The 19,880-nt window shown below is 36.8% G+C and overlaps 1 protein-coding gene across 11 annotated transcripts in view; it reads right to left on the reverse strand.

Annotated features, from left to right (window-relative positions):
• Positions 1–19,880, reverse strand: part of LOC105499530 (zinc finger protein 385B) — a 415,582-nt gene that overhangs the window by 109,502 nt on the left and 286,200 nt on the right. Inside the window, exon 1 of one of the 11 annotated variants that reach the window (XM_011772125.3) lies at positions 11,337–13,741. The exons of 8 other annotated variants lie outside the window; for them this stretch is intronic. The gene's annotated coding sequence lies outside the window, so the exon portion shown is untranslated. Of the gene's footprint in view, positions 1–10,747; positions 11,274–11,336; positions 13,742–19,880 lie in introns of those variants that run through there. 2 more of the 11 variants (XM_011772126.3, XM_011772127.3) reach the window with 2 other exon arrangements.

The following is a 19,880-nucleotide window of genomic DNA, read 5'->3' on the forward strand; positions in this document are numbered from 1 at the left end:
TTGCTATTCTCATGGGACAGAACCAACCTGTGACTTTTGTATAAACTATTTGGCAATATTACATAAGACACCTCCTATTTGTAGTTCTGTTTCAGAACATAGTATGTAATCTGGAATATATCATAATGAATAAAGTCATGATGAATAAAATCATAACAGGGTTCCACCCTATTTGATAATAAAACTTTTCATATCACTGAATGCATATATTTATCAAACTTCCTGTACTAAAATGAAATACACATATATAAGCATGCATACTCCGAAAATTTAACAGGAATAATTTAACACTCTTGAGAAAGGAATAATACAAGGTGGTCACAGGAGGATAGAAAATTCCAGAGAGTAGTTTCACATGTTTAGCAAAAGAAAACTGTTGAAATAGCTGCATAAGGTAGGGGCTGATAAGACCCTGAAAAACGAAGGTGTGGGCCAAGCTGGCTGAGACTAACTGGTCCCAACATGGCGCTGGATTTGACCTGGGTTTCACCTAGGATCTCATTCTACTCTCACTAACATACTAAATCACACACCCACCAGTGTCCTGACAGTTCTGAGACCACCCATATTGGGTGTAAAAATGGGTAGCACACAGTTCCAAGACATCTTCACATCTTTACAGGAATCTTCATGAATATCCCTCCACTTGATTAAAGAAACCCATAAATATAGAAACTCCAAACCCTGTGGTGTGACTCACTTCTTTTGAGTATGCCCACAATCCCCTTCCTTAAGTGTGTACTTTTCACTTTGCAATAAATCTGTACTTTCACTCTATCCCAATTTGTCCTTAAATTACTTCTCACAACAGCATCAAGAGTCTGGACACCAGACAGAGTTGAGGTCTCACAGGCATTTGGGGATCTCCTCTAGTCCACCAGTTTCACACTTATCATGGAAATTCCATGTATTCATATGAACATGAATTCCCATTAGTATGCAATTACTTTCTTCCATACATTTCACTTTGATGGTAAAATACAAGTTAATTCATCCATAGCTATGAAATCAATAATATGTAAAAGAAAATTTCCTAATATGATCATAAGAAAACTATTATTTCAGTCAACTGCCTCTGTAACATAATAGGTACCTTATTATGTTAATGGATTATGTCATAATATATCACAATACAACCTAACTTAAGGACAGATGACACCTGAAATTATTGCCTTAGTCTTTGGCCTTTAGATATATAATCTTAAAAGTGCATTTAGATTACAACTTTGAGACTTCCTAGTGGCTCTTCTTTATATGCCAAAACAGAAGCAAACAAAACACCTCATTCTTCAAAAGAGTATGCCAGAGTCAACAAATATGCATGAAGAAGCATTTGCAGAATGAGATCAAGTCTGTATCTATTCTATATCCTGCAAGAGTAGTTTCTTCTTATGCCATTATTATGCATGTTCCCGTCAGTGAGTACTGAAATTAAAAACTTAACATATTATAAAAACCTATTGTGGGAGGCGATGTCAATTATAGAACTCCAAAAGATTTCTTTAAAGAAATTTAAATGAGTGGCATTTCAGATTTTCTGCCAAACTCAGTTTTCTCTTTTCATTGCTTTCCCATCTTTGTTGCACCTAATACTGCATATTTTTTCCCTCATCGGGATAATTGCCAACACAGCATCTCCTCCACTTCTCTCAGCATTTCTTTTCTTTCATTAATCTGCTAGGTGAAGAAAATAATTTACCAAGAGACTATCAAAGCATGGTTTACCAAGAGACTATCAAAGCATGGCCACTAAGAGGTGGCTATATGAATAGGGGAGGTGACTGATAAAGGATTTTGCTTTTGAAAAGGTCTCATGATAGCAATAATAGAGATAACATTTTTATAGAACACACTATGTAGCAGGCACTATCCTAAGTTCATTACATATGTAGGTATATATACTCATTTACATATACTCATGTATATACTTATACATATTTCAGCCTCGCAATCTGATTAACAAGGTATTAGCCCCATTTTCCAGATGACAAACTGAGGCACAGAGAGACTAAGCTCAACTTCATATAGTTTGTATGCAGATGAGCCAGAATTAGAACCCAGGCTATTTGACTTCTGAATTCTGCTTTTCACTACCATGCTATGGTCACCAAATTGTACAGGTGAAAACACTCCAGTCATATAGATACATTCTCCAGCTGAGGGAGAAACATTTTACCATAAACCTAAGAGATTTAAAATACTGGACCTCCAAACAGATATAGTATTCAATTGGGAATTAGTTGAAACTTATTTGACCTTAGTGTAGTATCTGATACTTAAATAACCAAGATATATAATGAATATATTTATTTAAAAAGAATCTTCTCCAAATAATAGTATTATTTGATTCAATAAATACTTATGAGGGACTAACAAGGCACAATGCTAACAACTATAGGGATTATGAACTGTATCAGAACTTATTTTACTTTTTAAGATAAAATAATAACAACTGCTACCATTTAATGAGATTTTACTGCATGCGAGGTAATGTGCTAAGTGATTTATGTCCCTTTTTCTTACTAAATTATAATGCAACTCTGTGATATTTATACTATTATTCCCATTTTACAGATGAGAAAGGTGAGGTTTAGAGTGATTAAAATCACTCAGTATGTGGTAGAGCCTGGGTCCAAACTCCTGTTCATCTGACTTTAAAGCCCATGTCATCATTCCCTAAAGTAGGTTATATGTAAAGTTGTTACATGAAAAAGATTCTGTCATCAAATACATTTAGAAAATGTTGCTTCAACAAAGCTTAAAGCAGTTCTTTTCTGCAACGCATCTCAGAGTTTTTAATATACTAACAGGCACTGTGGACATCTAGGCAGAAAAAATTTCTTCCCATAATTTTTTGAGCATGGAAACAAGCCTTAAATTTTTTTAAAATTAAGATGACACAGGCAACACTGTTCTACATCTGTTAAAAGCACCAGCTCAGGAGACAGATATGTTAGAACCTGAAGACTCCTTGGTGCACTGCTTTCTTGTGCAACCTTGGACAATTAACTTCACTTATTTATACCTCCACTGTCTTTTCTATAATTAAGAAAAATAAGAGTAGCTATATCATAGGACGGGTGGGAAAACTAACTGAGATTCTTCTACGCAAATTGCCTAAACCTGTGCCTGATACATAGCCAGTGTTGTATAAGCTTCAGTTACATGGTTACAAACTACTCCCAATCCTTGATATTATGCCATATCCCAGGAGAGCATGAATAATTAAATCTATTAATACTTACCATAAATGGCAGCGGTCATGTGTTATCAAAAACATGCTAAGTAGGTTGAAGAGAGAAAGAAATTGTAGCTGGTTCATAAATGGGGCTCATAAATGTTTCCACAGATGAGCTATCTCTTAAGATAAACTTTGAGGAATGGCTTGTGTTTTGAGAGGTATATATGGAAGAATGGGGGAGGGAACTGTATAAACAAAAAGTACAGAGAAAACAGAATATGTTGAAGTTAAAAATTTTTTAGGCTCCCTAGGTATTCTTAGGGTTTCTGGATTAAAAGGTAAAACAGAAAATAGAAAAACCAAAAACCAAAACCAAAAATAGAGTATCTTTGTGACCTTGGAGTAAGCGAAGGTCTCTTAAACAGGAAATAAAAGATGCTACATCATAAAAGAAAAAAATTAATGAATATATTCTCTTAATAAGAATGTAGGAAAAAGACACAATCAAGAAAATGAAAAGGCAATCCACAGAGTGGGTGATGATATTCACAATTTTTTGACAAAGGACCTGAATCTAGAATATAGAACTCCTACAGATCAATAAGAAAATGACAACACTAGATAAATGGGCAAAAGACTTGGACACTTCACAAAAGCATATATTAAAATGGCCAATAAACATACAAAAATGGTGATTAACTTCATTAGTAGTTAGGAATATGTGAATTACAACTACAATGAGATATCACTACATATCCACAAGAATGGTTCAATTTGATGAAGAAAGATGAAGATTATTAAGTGTCGACAAGAATACAGAGCAACTAGAATTCTATATTAAAGTGTAAATTGCCACAGCTACTTTGAAAAACTACTTGGCAATATCTATTTCAGCTGAATATATACATACCGTATGACCCAGAAATTTCACTTCTAGGTATATACCTAACAAAAATGATATGTTCGAGAATGCTTATAGCAATATTCTTCATAATAGCCCCAAACTGGAAATTAGGCAGTTAATCTATCAACAATAGAAAATAATTTTTTATGTTCACACGATGAAACATTCATACAATGACATACAGTGATGAGAGCAAATGGCACATACTTACATGCAACAACAAATAGATCTTGCAAGCATAACGTTGAAAAAAAGAACTAAAATAAAGGAGTACATGCTGTATGATACCATTTATATAAAGTATAAAACCAGGCAAAGTAATTTATTCTGTTAGGATAGTGGCTCTCCTCACAGCAAGGATGGGATGAGGTGGGGGGTGAGATGACTAAAACAGGGCATTCAGAGTGTCTTCTAGGATGCCAGAAATGTTCTTTCCTTGATCTAGGGGCCAGCTACACGTGTATGCTATATTTGTGTACATTCACTCAACTGCACACTTATGTGCACTTTTCTGTATGTTATAAATTAACGAATTTTTTAAAAATGTAGTCAATGCTATTAATTCTAATAAAATGCTTCGACAAATATAGGCAAAATTTCTCAATAAGAATGTCTTCAAATACTGTCAAGTTTGTATAGTTTTAGGATGACGATGATGCTTTTTGAGTTCTTTTTTTTCCACTGCCAGCTTGATTTTGCTCAAAATGATTTGTGAGCAAATAAAATTTCTCTTTAAAGCTGATGCTTCCTTGCTGAATTTACGAAGTGAATAGGGGAGACTAACACAGACTCTAGTGATGCCAAAGAGAAAAATGTATATCTAGAACTCTGAGTCTATAAAATCTAACAATTGGCAGTTACGTGCCTGAATTTCCCTTGGGGAAGCTCAGGGTTCCCCCTAAAGAGCTCTGACAGCAGCCACCATGGCAGCAGCCTGGCAGAATGTTACATTTAAAAGTAAATCCTCCTGAGCACTGCACTGAAGTTGATAAGCAATAATGAAGTGCTGCATCAAAAAACATCAGAGAAGCCACATCATGAGGGATTTAAAGCCACAATGTCCTTTGGGTCTTGTAGTAATATGCCAGCTTTTACACAAAACAATGAATCTTTCACCGAGATGCAACAGATGGCTTTTCAGATGCTGTGGCAATAGAATATGTACAGCCAACTGGTGATTCATTTATACCTGAATATCTTGCCCACAGACTGAATTGCTTACATTAAAGTGTTGTAAAAAAATGGATAAGATTTATTTGCTATACTGTACAAACTATAGTTTGGTCAAACATGTGATCTACTTCATTGGCTGCAATCCTTTTTCAAAGCAGCGTTGAAAAGTATGAGAATTTAAGAATTTAAATAAATGTATAGGGTTAAAACTGAATTTAAAATATTTTTGCTTTATCGTAGTTTCTCAGCTTATAACTCAATAGTATTAAGCATGATCATGCAAAAAAAAGGAAATTGAAAGAAGAAAAAACAGTATTCCAACAAATGCTTTCTCAAGTTTTCTGCAATAATTTTTAAACACCTGACTTATCAAAAGGGAATGTCATGTGCTTAGTTTCTAAATTACTAAGTCTTTGGAGAAGCCAAAATTATCTCCAGACAGGGCTTTACTAAAATTGTCTGAGGTCGAGAACGGATTGGGAGGTCACAGTGCCTGATGAAATTTACTGGCAAAAAGACCTGGGGTGATGGTCCTGAGCTACATTTGCCTGGTGACTCTTCTAAATGGCATTAAGACCCTTTCTTGAAGTCTGAAGCCTCTTTCTATTACAAACAGAGGAACTATTTGTTGTCCCTGATGCTGATGCTTCCTTGCTGAATTTAGGAAGTGAATAGGGGAGACTAACACAGACTCTAGTGATGCCAAAGAGAAAAATCTGTATCTAGAACTCTGAGTCTATAAAATCTAACAATTGGCAGTTATGATGGCAGTCTACAGCATGCTAGCGACCTAATGGCAGTGCAGAACTATCATTTATTTTGGAAACCTCCCTAAAAAATACAACCTTTCCCAGGAAAAGTACAACAATGTTACTCAAGTCACTGAATAGTTCTAGAAGAATTATATTTAATAAAATTTTAGAGGTAAGCATAATTTAGGAATCTACCCTTCATTTTGTGTAACAAAAATGGGATTTGGAGAGCTTAATCTACCATGGTACCTGACTGATGGTAGAACCAAACCTAGAGCTCAGTGCCCATGAACACTGTTTTGAATATTTAAGTCTGTGCAATCAAAGATGTACAGGAATCATGTATTGTCATCATTACCTTCTTAAAAAATTCAAGATTAGTATTTGGCGTGTTTTCTTTTTTAATTTTGACTGAAATTTTAAAGAGAGTATTCATTTAATTAAATGAAATTTTAATTTTACTGTTTTATCAACATGATTAATGGGAGAAATTCAATGAAAGAAAAGCCAGTGTGGTCAAAAGCCAACATTTCTTTCCAGTTTAAAAAACAGCACAAAATTGATTATAACAGCTCATGTTATTTTATTATATATATATAAAACACATATATATGTATTATATATATGTATGTTTTAGATTCATAGGGTACATGTATAGGTTTATATAATGGGTATATTGTATGATGCTGAGGTTTGGGCTGCTAATTATCCTGTTGCCCAAGTAATGAACATAGTACCTGATAGGCTTTCAACCCTTGTCCCCCCTCGCTCCCTCCCTGCTTTTGGAATCCCCAGTATAATGCCTCATTTTAAATACTTCTTTTAATATTCCCAGTGGGGAAAAAAAGAGATCAACAAAGTTCATTACAACTATGCTTTAACCACACTGTTCAGATCAATATAACTAATTTAAATAGCCTCATGCTAGGAGGCATACTCACATCTGTGTTGGTGGTTTTTATACTGAAGTACTATCAGAATCACAACAAAAATGCTATCTGAGAAGACACATTTTTTCAAGTAATGGCAACTGACCTTCTATTTGAGATCAAAGCAGCAGGCCTATTTAGACCTCTGGCTCTGTCTTTAGGCCTCTCCTCTGCAGTTCACACTAAGAGCCAGGCTAAAGGGATCTGGATACAGCAACTCTGAGGTCAGTGCACCCAGCTGCTGCTATAAATTCTAGCTCTAGGGCACCTAATGTTTTTTTCTCCTAGTTTCAGGGAATTTCAGTTCCTGCTTTCAATGTCTAGGCTGTGGCATTTAAGGAACAAAAGGAGAGGAAAGAAAAGAATAGTGGTTTATATAAATTATCCTTTTTAAAAGGGTATTTCCCCCACCCCAAGCTTGTTCAATTTGAGAAAACAGAGTTAATATTTGCTCTGCTAGTGCCCTCTACTCCCGCCTTGGCAGAGAAAAAAGGTTTCTTTAGCTTAAATATTAACCAAACACTTCATAGCTATTCAAAAGCAGTTGCCCATGTTAAAAATAACAACAAAAAGTAATAAAATCCCAGAAAGCACAACTTTGGAATAAATAGAAACAGTAAAAACTGCTCTAAACCCTTTTTGCACCGGTATCCCAAGGTCACCAGAATTATAATGCACTATAGAGTGTTCATAACAAATTCTAGTAAAGTATGATAGCCATGGTGGCCATCATAGAAAAGGCCACTCTTGGTCCTCCATCAGCAAATCAGCCATTCTCACCCAGGAGTGGCAGAGATGGTTTCCATCTGGCAGCCAAGTTTGCTGTGCAAGCAGCATGAAAGCCCCTGTTCCATCCCCCTGGAAACCTGGTATGGGGTGCCTGATCTGGCCGTGCCAGGGTCAGAGCGAGCAGAGACTGTGAGGATGGGGTAAAATTGGAGCTACAATGGGAAAAAAAGGTGAGGGATGATCTGGAGAAGGAAGAAAGAGCAGTGCGTTTGGCTTAGTTTTGCAAAGTGGACTAGAATTAGTAGCAATTTCTTGTTTGAAATTTCCTAATATCTTACACCTAAAATTATTTTCTTCCCTTTCACCTCTTCGTTGTATGACAGAAATCTGTATAAAATGGAGTGGAGCAAAAACTGCACGAGCAGGAACAACCTAGTAAAGCAGAGCATCTAAGTTCTTCAAACACTGCTGTGGGCAACTGGAAGACAATGTGAGCTCACCCTTTTCCTGAGAAACATGGAATGTTCTGTGACCCAGGGAATGCTTGTACTCCAAAAGGTCTCTAGTGGGTATTTAACAGATTGGGCCGATAGTTGGCCTGGCTTCTTGAAACTCTGCCATTGTCCTGACATCCTAGAAACTGATACTACTTGCTTCAGTCAGGTAGGCAGCTTCTGGGGCACTAGCGATGTGCAAAATATCTCCAATGAACACCCAAGCATTTTCTACACGTGAAGGGACTCATCATAAATGGCTGCCTTGGTCCTGTGCATCATGTTACTCTTGTACTATTATACTGACTTTGTACCAGTCTTTCTTACATGAAATTTCTTTCTCTTTTTTTTTTTTTTTTAACATAGTCATCAAAATTTTTGCTTTACAATTTGACTGTCAGGTTCTTTTTTTAGTATCATATAAAATTTATGGTGTACAATGTGATATTTTGATGTACATATATATAGTGAAGTGATCACTAGAGTAAAGCAATTTGACACATTCATTATCTCACTTGGTTACTTGTGTGTGTGGTAAGAGTACCTAAAATCCACTCTTAGAAATTTTCTAACATACAAAATAATATTAACTACTGTCCTCATGCTGTACCTTAGATGTCTAGATATAGTCATCCTGTATAATTACAACTTTCTACCTTTTGCCTATATTGGCCTACATCTCCCCATACTCCCCTCTCTCCCACACTCTGATAGCCACCTTTCTATTCTCTGTTTCTATATATTTGACATTAAAAAAAATCTACATATAAAAGATCATGCAGTATTTTTTTTTCTGGCTTATTTCATTTAACGTAATGTCTTCCAGTCTCATACATGTTGCTGCAAATGGTAGGATCTTCTTTTTAAAATCGGAATAATATTCTTTATATGGAATTTCATTTTGGCTCCCCAAATGATTCCCTCCTATCCCAGTAATGAACACCAAAAGTCAAGGCCATAATGACTTTTTCCTAAGAAGTCCCACTGAAAGTAGAGTATTTCACACAGCACTCATTATTTTCCTTTTCAATGATTTGCTTTATAAGGCAACAAAGGAATGGAAATATTTTCTTTTAAGACATTTGTTTTAACTAGTGGTCTCTTCTGAACTTCAAACAGACTGTTAAGCTCCCTTTGCTTTAAAAGACACCAAAGGGAAGTACACAATTCATAAAAATGGAACTGGTGCTCAATGTATTTAACTTGAGAAAGCATGCTTCCAGCTCAAAGAAATGCAAAAGAACCCGAAGTTCCAAAACTGCACAATCTCTACAACTTTCCAAACTTTGATTGACTTGTATCTCTGTCTCCTTTTCTCTAACACCAACATTCTCGAACTCTCTCTAATCACTGTTTTCCATAGTTTCCCTCTTTCCCACCGGTCTTTTCTGCCGCTCTTCTCTCCTGTTTCTCTCCTGTATGTGACATCCCCGTCTCTGTCTCTCTGTGTTTCTGTACATCGGTGTACCTATCTGTGTGTCTCTTTCATCTCTTTGTCTTTGGCTCCCACCATAATACTTCCAGGGAACTAGAAAGCACTCATAAAATTTGTCATTTTCCTTATTTTGCAACTACATTGTATTGGTTTGGTTTTCAATATTTGCTTCTATAAATCAAAAGATTAATAGCAAGATTATTGTAGTATCAGGTCAAGTTTGTCCCTGTGACAAGATGTAACAATTAAATTAGACCATATCTCTAGTTCTGTCTCCAGTAGTCACTTCAGTTGCAACAACTGAGGATTGTTTTTATTACGTGCTCCCACGATGGTATCTGCCTTCCATGTGAAGGAGAGGGACAAGTTAGAAACTTGAGTGCACCATAGAATTTTATGGTATATTTTTACAGAAATTCATCATTGTGTCCTGGGTTATACAAATACTATACCATTTCATTGGAGAGCACAAGGTGCTTTTACATATATTAAGTAGCTTTTTACATATATTTTACACACACCACAATAAGTAGTTTTCTAAACTTTACATGGCTTATGATCATCCCATGTTTTTCTGATGAAGAAAATGATGCTTAGGATACATAATTCTAGGAAAAGCAAACATAGAAAACAAAGGCCACAATGAATCTAGCACTAGAAAATATCTTCTCTAAATCAGGTATGTAATAACTCCACTGAGCAACATTGTCTGCCAAGAGGTCACACATCAGCGTCTCAAGGACCTTGGAAAAATTAATGCATTTTTGGCTTTAACCTATTCATTTTTGCAAGTCCACTGAACCCTCAGTGTTTATACTTCTAACCCATGAATAAGATAGAATAAAAGAAGTCAATGCTGTTTCAATATTTTTCAAACCACCTGAAATTCCACTGGAGACTATGAGATAAAAACATCTTCCTGTGCCAAGAGTTCCTAAGTCCTTTTCTAATAATATATTTATTCATGTTTTACAAATGGTAAAATTGAAAAAAAAAAGGTGGGGAGTAAGGTGGGGGAAATAAAAGGTGGGGGAAAATAAAGTGATAACATTAAAATAGAAATGAAAATTTCACAAGTAACTATTGTATACATACAAATTATACCTACTCTTATAACAGACAATACTCCCTCTTGAGAAGCTAAACTTACCTGGTTTCCAGAGAGATTTCTATGCCCAAGGGTCTAAACAAACATGAAACCATTGAGCTTTGACGTGAACTAGATGGAACATTAAAACTTGAAATGGTGCCTATCATAAAAATCATGTGACAAGAGTGTAAATCACCCACGTCACTCAATTTGATTACAGGCTACCAGCCACTATTCTGTCCATCTGAATGTGGATTCTTGGACATGTATAATCATCAGCTTAAATATACTTTCTGAAAAGAAGTTAAAAAGGAGAGAGAGTTGTAACATACTTGGACTGAACATGAATCTCATTTTTACCTAGTAGTTATTCTGACACAAACTTTGAAAGCTTAAAGAAATGTGGGAAATCAGTTACCTCATCATTATAGTTAGCACAGTGGTTCAATAGTACAACTGAAATACAAACGGGCTAGGAAAATCAAGATAGTATTAGAGAAAGGAATTGCAAAATTAGCAAATTCTATTTGTCTTAATTCTGATGCTTTTATCTTTTTCTGAAATTCATTTGACCTGTTTTATATTTTTGTCACATATTTCATAAGAAAGTTCCTTAAGGTGTAAATGTGGGTCAGTTAGCAGTGCTTACCTTCGTTTTTAAGGTTATAGTCCACGTTCACGTCTGCATTTGAGCATTGTATGAGATGTTACATTTAAAAGTAAATAATTCCATCATTTTAACCTGGTGCTCCTGTGAAATGTGGTGCCAGGAAACAGCCGGCAGGCAGTGCTTCTGAACAAATCATACGTCCTGTAATTGCCGCTTAGCTCTAATTACTATTGAGGATCGTGTTTGCAACTTGATTCCAGGGAGAGGGCAGAATACCTTCTGATGACACAGAACCAAATATATCCTAAAAGACTGACAAGTGGCTTTCTTTCACGTAATTTTTCTGAGTATCTCCCAGCTACTCAAAAACTACCACTCTGTCATGGTAAAATGGAAATAAAGAAAACTGACACCCATATCTCCCTTCTAACAAAGCAATTCAATTCTCTCAAAATATCTACTTATCCCAACAATTTGGAATTTTCAGTATCACTTATATGTCAAGGGATTATTCCCCCTTAGGTGGGCAACTATATCTTTTAAAATTGCTTTTTATTTCAAAGAGAAATGCATTCTCACAACAAACTTTATATTCTGTTAGACTAGAATAATTTATTTGCATTCTATTAGGTCTGAAGGATTTGTTTCCTTTCCCATGGATTTTTAGGTTTTAAATAAAGATTCATATAGTTCAAAAAGACTAGAGCAGATGTCAATTTGATGTTGATAAAATTAATAGGTGTGTTTACACATCTCAACTCAGAAACCTAATTTCAGTTATATGGGGTATTATGGTAAAATTGAAGTTATACATGCTTGGAACTAAAATGATTTATTATTTACTCTCATATCTAATTAATTTAACTTTGCATCTAGTGGCATCTGACCATGTTGTCAGAATAAAGTATCTCATATATCCATGTTACACAGTGTGGCTATGACTGAATGGTTGTTTTGCTTATGCTAAGCTGATTGTCATTGATACTGATGAGTTAGCTTAGTGGGCATTTGAATGAATAAAAGAAACTTGAAATGACTGAAGCTTGCAAATGTCAGGAAGGATTTTGCACCTTTGGTTGTGCAACTTAGCACATTTGCTAACCACAGCCAACACTTTAGTGACGTACAGAAAAAATTATATTTATCCAAGTCCTGAGATTTAGTATATCTGCTTATGTCAGATTTGGACAGTAACTATCAGGGACAGGTAAACCTAAATGAATAATTAGATGCAGCAGACAAAATGGTAATTATAAAACCAGCTCTTAAAAATGGTACATTTTTTTCCAGTCTCAATGATCTAAGTTATGAATAATAACAAAATAATATTCTAAATGAAACATAGTATGCTAGCTCTATACTTATTTCCCTCCAAATAACAACTGGGCACTCCTTAAGATTACAGTATAATTATAGTCATGGCTGTGGTTTTCACTTAAAAAAAGTCTTCATCTATGATAGCTCTCCCCTAAGAAACCTCTGCTCTGTAGAGATTATGCTGATGGCCTCTTCAAAATATCATTCTTTCATGAAGAAGTATTTCATTCTTTCTTATCTGCTGTTAAATCATGACTGATTCTTGGAGTATTTTTTCTAGAACATTTCCAGATCTGGAATACTAGTGCATCCTTGAACTCCCAAACTCTTTATTTGTACACCTCACGTATTTTCAGTTTAGTTCAGTAGTACACAAAGTGTGGTCCTCAGACCAGCAGCATCAGCATCACCTGAGAACTTGTCAGAAAAGCAAATTCTGAGGCCTCGCTCCAGATCTACAGAATCATAAATGCTGGGGATGAGGCCCAGTAATCTGTGTTTTAGGCAGCCCCCTACATGACCTGAAACATGCTGATGTTTGAGAACCACTGGTCCATAGTGCAGGTATGTACTAAGAGCAGTGGGAGAATGGGATAAGGAACACTTAAGCCTCTATGGGGAAAACTACAGGAGAGACTGAGGCTCCACAGAGAGGTGACATTTAAGTGGTTATCTAAAAGATGAGAAGAGCTTGGATGGATCCAAAGGAGGCACCAGGCATCTCTTACCTAGCTAAGTCATCACCTTGAGTTAATGCAGCCCTGCCCTCTCTATAAGACCTTACCCTATCAATCATCATCTTTCTTTAGTCCGTCCATTCTCAAGGAAACAAAACTTGCTTCATTCTTGTTAGTGTCTTAGTCTACCAACTACTTGCTCTTACCTTTTAACTTCTTTTAGAGTAGCCAACCCTTCCTTTGTTTTTGTTTTTTATTATCCCCTCACTTTATAAACACTGTAATCTGGCTTATGATTTCTCTAGCAAAATAAAACTAGGGTTCTGAAGGCCTCTATCAGTCCTCCTTGACCTCTCTACCACTGGTAGAATATAATCCCATTTCTAAATTACCTCTTTTCCAAGCTCAGCTTTTGTATTTCTAACCTCAACTTTTGCATTTTCCCTCCCACCTGCATCCCATTGGCACCTCAAGTTTGATTGTACAAATTTAAACTACTTATCCCAGCCTCCCTGCCCCTATCCCCTCACCTCACTCCCTAAAGGATATTTCTTCTCTGCTGGTCTTTACTTTGTCACATGCAGACTCTAAAACTTGAAGCTGTATATTACTTCTCCCTCTTCCTTGTCCCTGAATCTAGTTAGTTTTATGACATCTGTCACCTCGTTTCCTTTTTCATACCCATTGCCATTACCTTCATTTAGGTCCTCATTAGCTGTTCACAAGCATAATTCCTTTATCATTATATTACCCTTGTAGTCAAATGAATTCTTTTTTTTTTTTTTTTTTTTTGAGACGGAGTCTCACTCTGTCGCCCAGGCTGGAGTGCAGTGGCCGGATCTCAGCTCACTGCAAACTCCGCCTCCCGGGTTTACGCCATTCTCCTGCCTCAGCCTCCCGAGTGGCTGGGACTACAGGCGCCCGCCACCTCGCCTGGCTAGTTTTTTTTAGCCAGGATGGTCTCCATCTCCTGACCTCGTGATCCACCCGTCTCGGCCTCCCAAAGTGCTGGGATTATAGGCTTGAGCCACCGCGCCCGGCCTTCAAATGAATTCTTAAGAAGAACAGCTTAAATCAATCATTATCCTACTCAAACATCTCCTGCGGCTCCCCTCAGTGAGTTACAGGCTTTGTAATACCATACACCTGTTTAAATCTCTGCTACTCACCAGCTAGGAAACATTACATAAATTAATTGACTTAGCCCCAATTTTCTCAGCTGACAAGCAGGAATAAAATAGTAATCATATCTCTTGAGGAGCTCTGAAGGAAATAATACACGTAAATTCCTACCATGGTGGCTAGAGAACTGAAGGATTTAGTGAATGGTGAGCATTATTACTACTATCACCATAGAATCCAATTCCAATGCCACAGTTCAGCATCCAACACTATCCTCAAACTTAAATGAAAACTGTTTTCTCACACTTTATAAGATTTATTAAACCAAATTCTCTCTCAAGGGCAGGCCCCATATCTTATTTTTCTTTTTGTCTCTGGCCCCTTAGGCATTGCCTTACACTTGGTAATTGCTACAGGAATGTTCACTGCATGAAGCACTAGCTGGTTCTTGTACATACACACTTTCTGAGTTCTATCACTTTTTTCATGCCGTGATGCCTTCCAGGATGCTCTTCCCTTTTTGTCTCCTTTTAAATTCTCTCCATTTTCAAGTGACACTTTAAATGCTATCTCTTCCAGGAAGCCTTCCCTCTTTTTTCAGAAGAAAGCATTTTGCTTTCTTCAGAATCTGCAATGCATTATATTTACATCTCCATTACAGTACTTAAGACTGTTGATAACCTGCAATGCATTTTATTTACATCTCCATTACAGCACTTAAGACTGTTGATTGTGTATTACTTGTGCATGTGTCTTCTTCCCCAAAGAGTTCTAAGCTCTTCTGGCTTAGAGACCAGATTTAATTTACTGCTGTTTGTCTAGGGCCCTGCCCAGAGAACGCACTTAATGAATGTGTTGAGTGAATGTAGGCGTAAGGGAAGGGCATCTGTGTTTTTAATATAAGAACTGTGCTGCTGCATACAACCTGATTAAAGGTTTTATTGCTCATTGATAATTATGATCATCTTCAAAGAGTACATGGATTATGAGAATTACAGAAACAAGTTTAAGACCTCTTATAAATGAAGTATGTTCCTAATTTTGGCTTAAAGGCTGTACTCTAGAATCCGGAAGCATTTTTCATGGAAATAATAATTCCTGGGATAGTCAAAAGCTTAATTAATTAAGCTCAAAAGCTTAATTAACCTGCAGGACAGCTGTGTAAGATACAGCATTGCATTAGCAATAGCACCTCAATGCCAACCCTACTATAAGGGGTCTTGAAAAGGAGTCAATAGCCTATGAGTGTTTATGAAGACACTCAGTCTTCCTTGCAAAACATAAAGCCGTGACTTTTGTTTTCTTTTTTGTATTTTAAGACATACTCAGAAAGCCATATTCTGAAGCCAACTTAGTTGTGTATTCGAATGGTTACTTTTCATTGCCAGGATGAATGTGACCTGGTTAAAGAATTAATTTATAACTATCGATTATAAATTGTAAATGTAGAAAATGGACTATAAAGTCCACATATTCGAACACTCAGAAATAATTTTATTTTGAATTTACAATTCTAAATTATAGTTTTCATGTCTTCACTTTGGATTAATTTTAAATGGACTATGGCTTCTGATTCTTCAGCTTCAGTTCCTGCATCTGAATCCCCCTGACAAATGCATAATGACTTGTTGACAAATTTTTAATAACATTCACTGGGGAGGGGAACTGTTACTTTAGAGTAACTCTTGAGTGAGTAATTTTTTTTTTTTTTTTAGACGGGGTCTCACTCTGTCACCCGGGCTGGAGTGCAGTGGTGTGATCTCGACTCACTGCAACCTCCGCCTCCTGGGTTCAAGTGATTCTCCCTGCTTCAGTCTCCCGAGTAGCTGAGATTACAGGCACCAGCCACCACGCCTGGCTAATTTTGTATTTTCAGTCGAGACAGGGTTTCACCATGTTGGCCAGGTTGGTCTCGAACTCCTGACCTCAAGTGGTCCACCCGCCTCAGCCTCACGAATTGCTGGGATTATAGGCGCTGAGTCACCGTGCCAGGCCCATAATCTTTTTTAATGAAAAAATTATGGCCCTTCTAGTCATCTGAATTGCAATTTTGGATTTTCACAAGTTTACTTATTTAAAGCAGCAGGCAAACCTAGAAACAAGCTATCTGTGGGGGGAAAAAACACAAACATATTTTCACTGTTACTTTTGCTTCCACCATCACTAAGCTAGACATTATAGTAAATTGAAAACTGAGGTCACTGGTCCTAAAGGTGCTTTTCTATTTAGAGAACAAAAATAATATATCCAAAAACAATTAGAGACTAATACAAAGACACATAAAATTTAATGTAAATTAGTGGCACAGATATAGAAGTGGTACAGGACAGATCATAACATCCACAGGGCAGGAAGCTTTGTTTCATTCACGAATGTATTCTAAGCACCAGGAACAATGCCTTGCACATATTGTCAGCTCAATAGCCACTGCAATCAAAGGAGAGACAAAAGTGGGCTAGAAGAGCTGGGGAAAGTTTCACTCTGAAGGCAGGACTTGAGCAAGACCTTAAAATATGTGACTCTTTGATTCCTCCTTAGCTTCCACCTACATCCAGACTATTGGGAAGTCCTGTTGTCTCCACCTCCAACATAGGCTGCAGATCTTCCTGCTTCCGTCCATGTCACTGTCACATACTAGTCTGAGATACCAACATTTGTCTGAACTGCAGTTAAGGGATCTTAAGGGCTCTTAAGGGATCTTATGGCTCTTAAGGGATCTTTCTGGGACCACTTATGGTCTCTGACATTTGGTTCTCACACAGCAGCCAAGCAAACTGTTTAAAAATACAAATCTGATCATGTCACTCCAGTGGAACAGCTTCCCACAGCACCTGGAATAAAATCAGACCCCTTGCTATGGCCTATAGTCAACACATGTTTAATTAAGCCCCTGCCTACTTCCAAAACCTCACCGAGTACTGCCTCTCCTCCCCAGCCCCCAAGATCTAAGCTTCCTTCCTCTCTCTTTCCCAGACACATCACATTCATTCTATCTCAGGCTTTTGCCTTTGCTGTTCCCTCATCATGAAACTCGCTGCTCCCATTTCAGTTGTGCCTCAGCTCAGTTATCACCTCAGTGAGCCCCTCCCTCTATTACACTGCTCTGTTTTATTTACTTCATGGCACTTATTTGTCTCTAAAATGACCATGTTTTACTCATTTACTTGTTCATTATCTCCTCTTACTAAAACATCATCTCCACAAGGGTAACAACTCTATTCCCAGTTTCTAGAGCAGGGCCAGGCCTATGGTAGGTACTCAATACATATTTGGAATGAATGAATGACCACACTTTTCCAGCATTTTCAAATGTGAAGATACTATTTTAGCATCAAATGGTTTCAAGGACTTCTTACATAGTATTAGTGTTATTTTTTCTCTCGGTATTCACTGACCATATTCAAAGCTGTTATGAAGTTAGCAACATTTAAAGTACAGTGGTATTTCATTATCACAGTAGGGTTGACATACATTTGGCAAAGATATGTTGAGTATGTGTGAGAAATGGTATTTATTCAATCTGTCAAATTGAAATCTATCAAACTTACTACACATTTCTATTCACAGGTACATGAAGATCCTCAGCCCACAGATGTCAGTGAAGCCATTGATTGATATTCAGATTTGATATAAGAAGATGGAAGGAATGGCAGAGGTCCTAGTTAAAACTTTCTTAAGACCAAGATAAGAAAAACTCTATTTAAAGACTTATCCTAAACTGAGGATAAACTAACTTATTTTCTAAACCATCTAACACCTAGAGTTTATTAGTCATCTTTACTCATTTGTATAACAATGTCTGACACTTACATAACATTTATTATGCACCAACACTGTTCTATACACTTATGTATATTAATTCACCTAATTTTCAAATTAACACAGTAAAGGAAGAACCTGCTATTACCTGCATTCTCTACATGAGGAAACAGGGCACAGAAAGACAAAATATCTTCCCCAAGATCCTGAAGAAGACACGCATCAGAGCTGGGGTTCAGTTCAAACACATGTAGTTTGGCTCTAGAGCCCATACTTTTACCACTATGTTATGCTGCCTTGCTGATATAAGGAGGTATCATTTTTACACTAGTAAAATATCTCTTGTGCCATCCACAGCATAAAAGCAAAATTGCTTATCAGATGTCAGTTACTCCTAAATATGCATATTTTACTCTTAAACATTCTTAAGTAGTATCTTCTTGATTACTGCCAAATAAGGCTCTGAAATACTTCACAGCAAGTAACTTTATGAAGCAGTTCTATATCATGTGGGAAATCATGAGGAAAATCTAAATCAAATACCAAATCTCACGGTGCCTTTAATATCACTGTGAAAACAGCATAATTTTCTAGGACACGTTGTGAAGGCTGAGGTGATAAGATAGCATATCTTAAAATGACTTGAAACAAAAAATGTATTTGTGAGCATATTCCCAAATCACCACAAATGTTCTGTTTTCACAGGTTATAACATGAGGACACAGAACTCACCTTAATATATAAGGTCTTTAAGTGTGCAAAGCACAGTGCTTTCTGCACAGTATTGGGTCAAGCTGTTTATGAAGAAAGGTCAATATTGGCTTATAGCACCAAGGTTATAGACATAGTCCAAGAAAGAATTCCAAATAAGACTTAGGTTGTTCTGTCATTCATATAAGGCCCTTCATTTATTTCCTCATTTAGTCCCTCCTTTTTGAAGAGATTAGCTGTCTTATGAAATGTGAATGAGTCAAGGAGGAGTTGACTATCCTGACCATATCCCATGTTATGCAACTTGACCCCTATGTAATAAATCTTCCTAGAAGCAGGTCTTTTCCAAATGGGGCCTGTCCTCACTATTCTCATGTGATACTTGGCAAATGAGGTATTCTGAGTCTGACTGGACACTTCTCTGCTCCTCAGCTGACAACTCTTTAATACAGATGTCAGCTGGAAAACTTTACTGGGCACGTAGGGGATCAGAACTTTTGAATCATGTCCAGCCAAGAGAGTCCATCATCTCTCAGCTCTCTGCTGCCCTGCCCCATCCCAACACCAACATGCAATTCCTACAAGTCCTCTGAGCTCTGATGGCACAGAACATGGGAGGGGGAAAGGATGGGCTCTCAACATGAAGCTGGTTCCTTTGTGAGTTCACTAAGGCAGAAAAATCTGTACATTTCTGTGATCTATTCTTTAATAAAAATTTTGGGGGCTTGGGAATAAATGTGAAGGAACTGAGGGCCTTTTATCATAGTGTATGTAGCCTTAGAGTCAGACCCCAGTTCAAATTTTGCTTTTACCATTTAATAGTGAAAAGACTTTGCAGAAGTGCTTATTCTCTGAGCCTCAATTTTCTCATCAGAAATAATACCTGTATTTTTTTAGATTTGGAAGGGGAAGGACACTTATACAATGCTTAACATAGTGTCTGGCACAGTGTGCGTTCAATAAATGGTAGTTCTCTCTTTGTTTCTCTGATTCTGAA

The sequence above is a fragment of the Macaca nemestrina genome, chromosome 11 (genome assembly GCF_043159975.1).
Source record: "Macaca nemestrina isolate mMacNem1 chromosome 11, mMacNem.hap1, whole genome shotgun sequence".
NCBI lineage: Eukaryota > Metazoa > Chordata > Mammalia > Primates > Cercopithecidae > Macaca > Macaca nemestrina.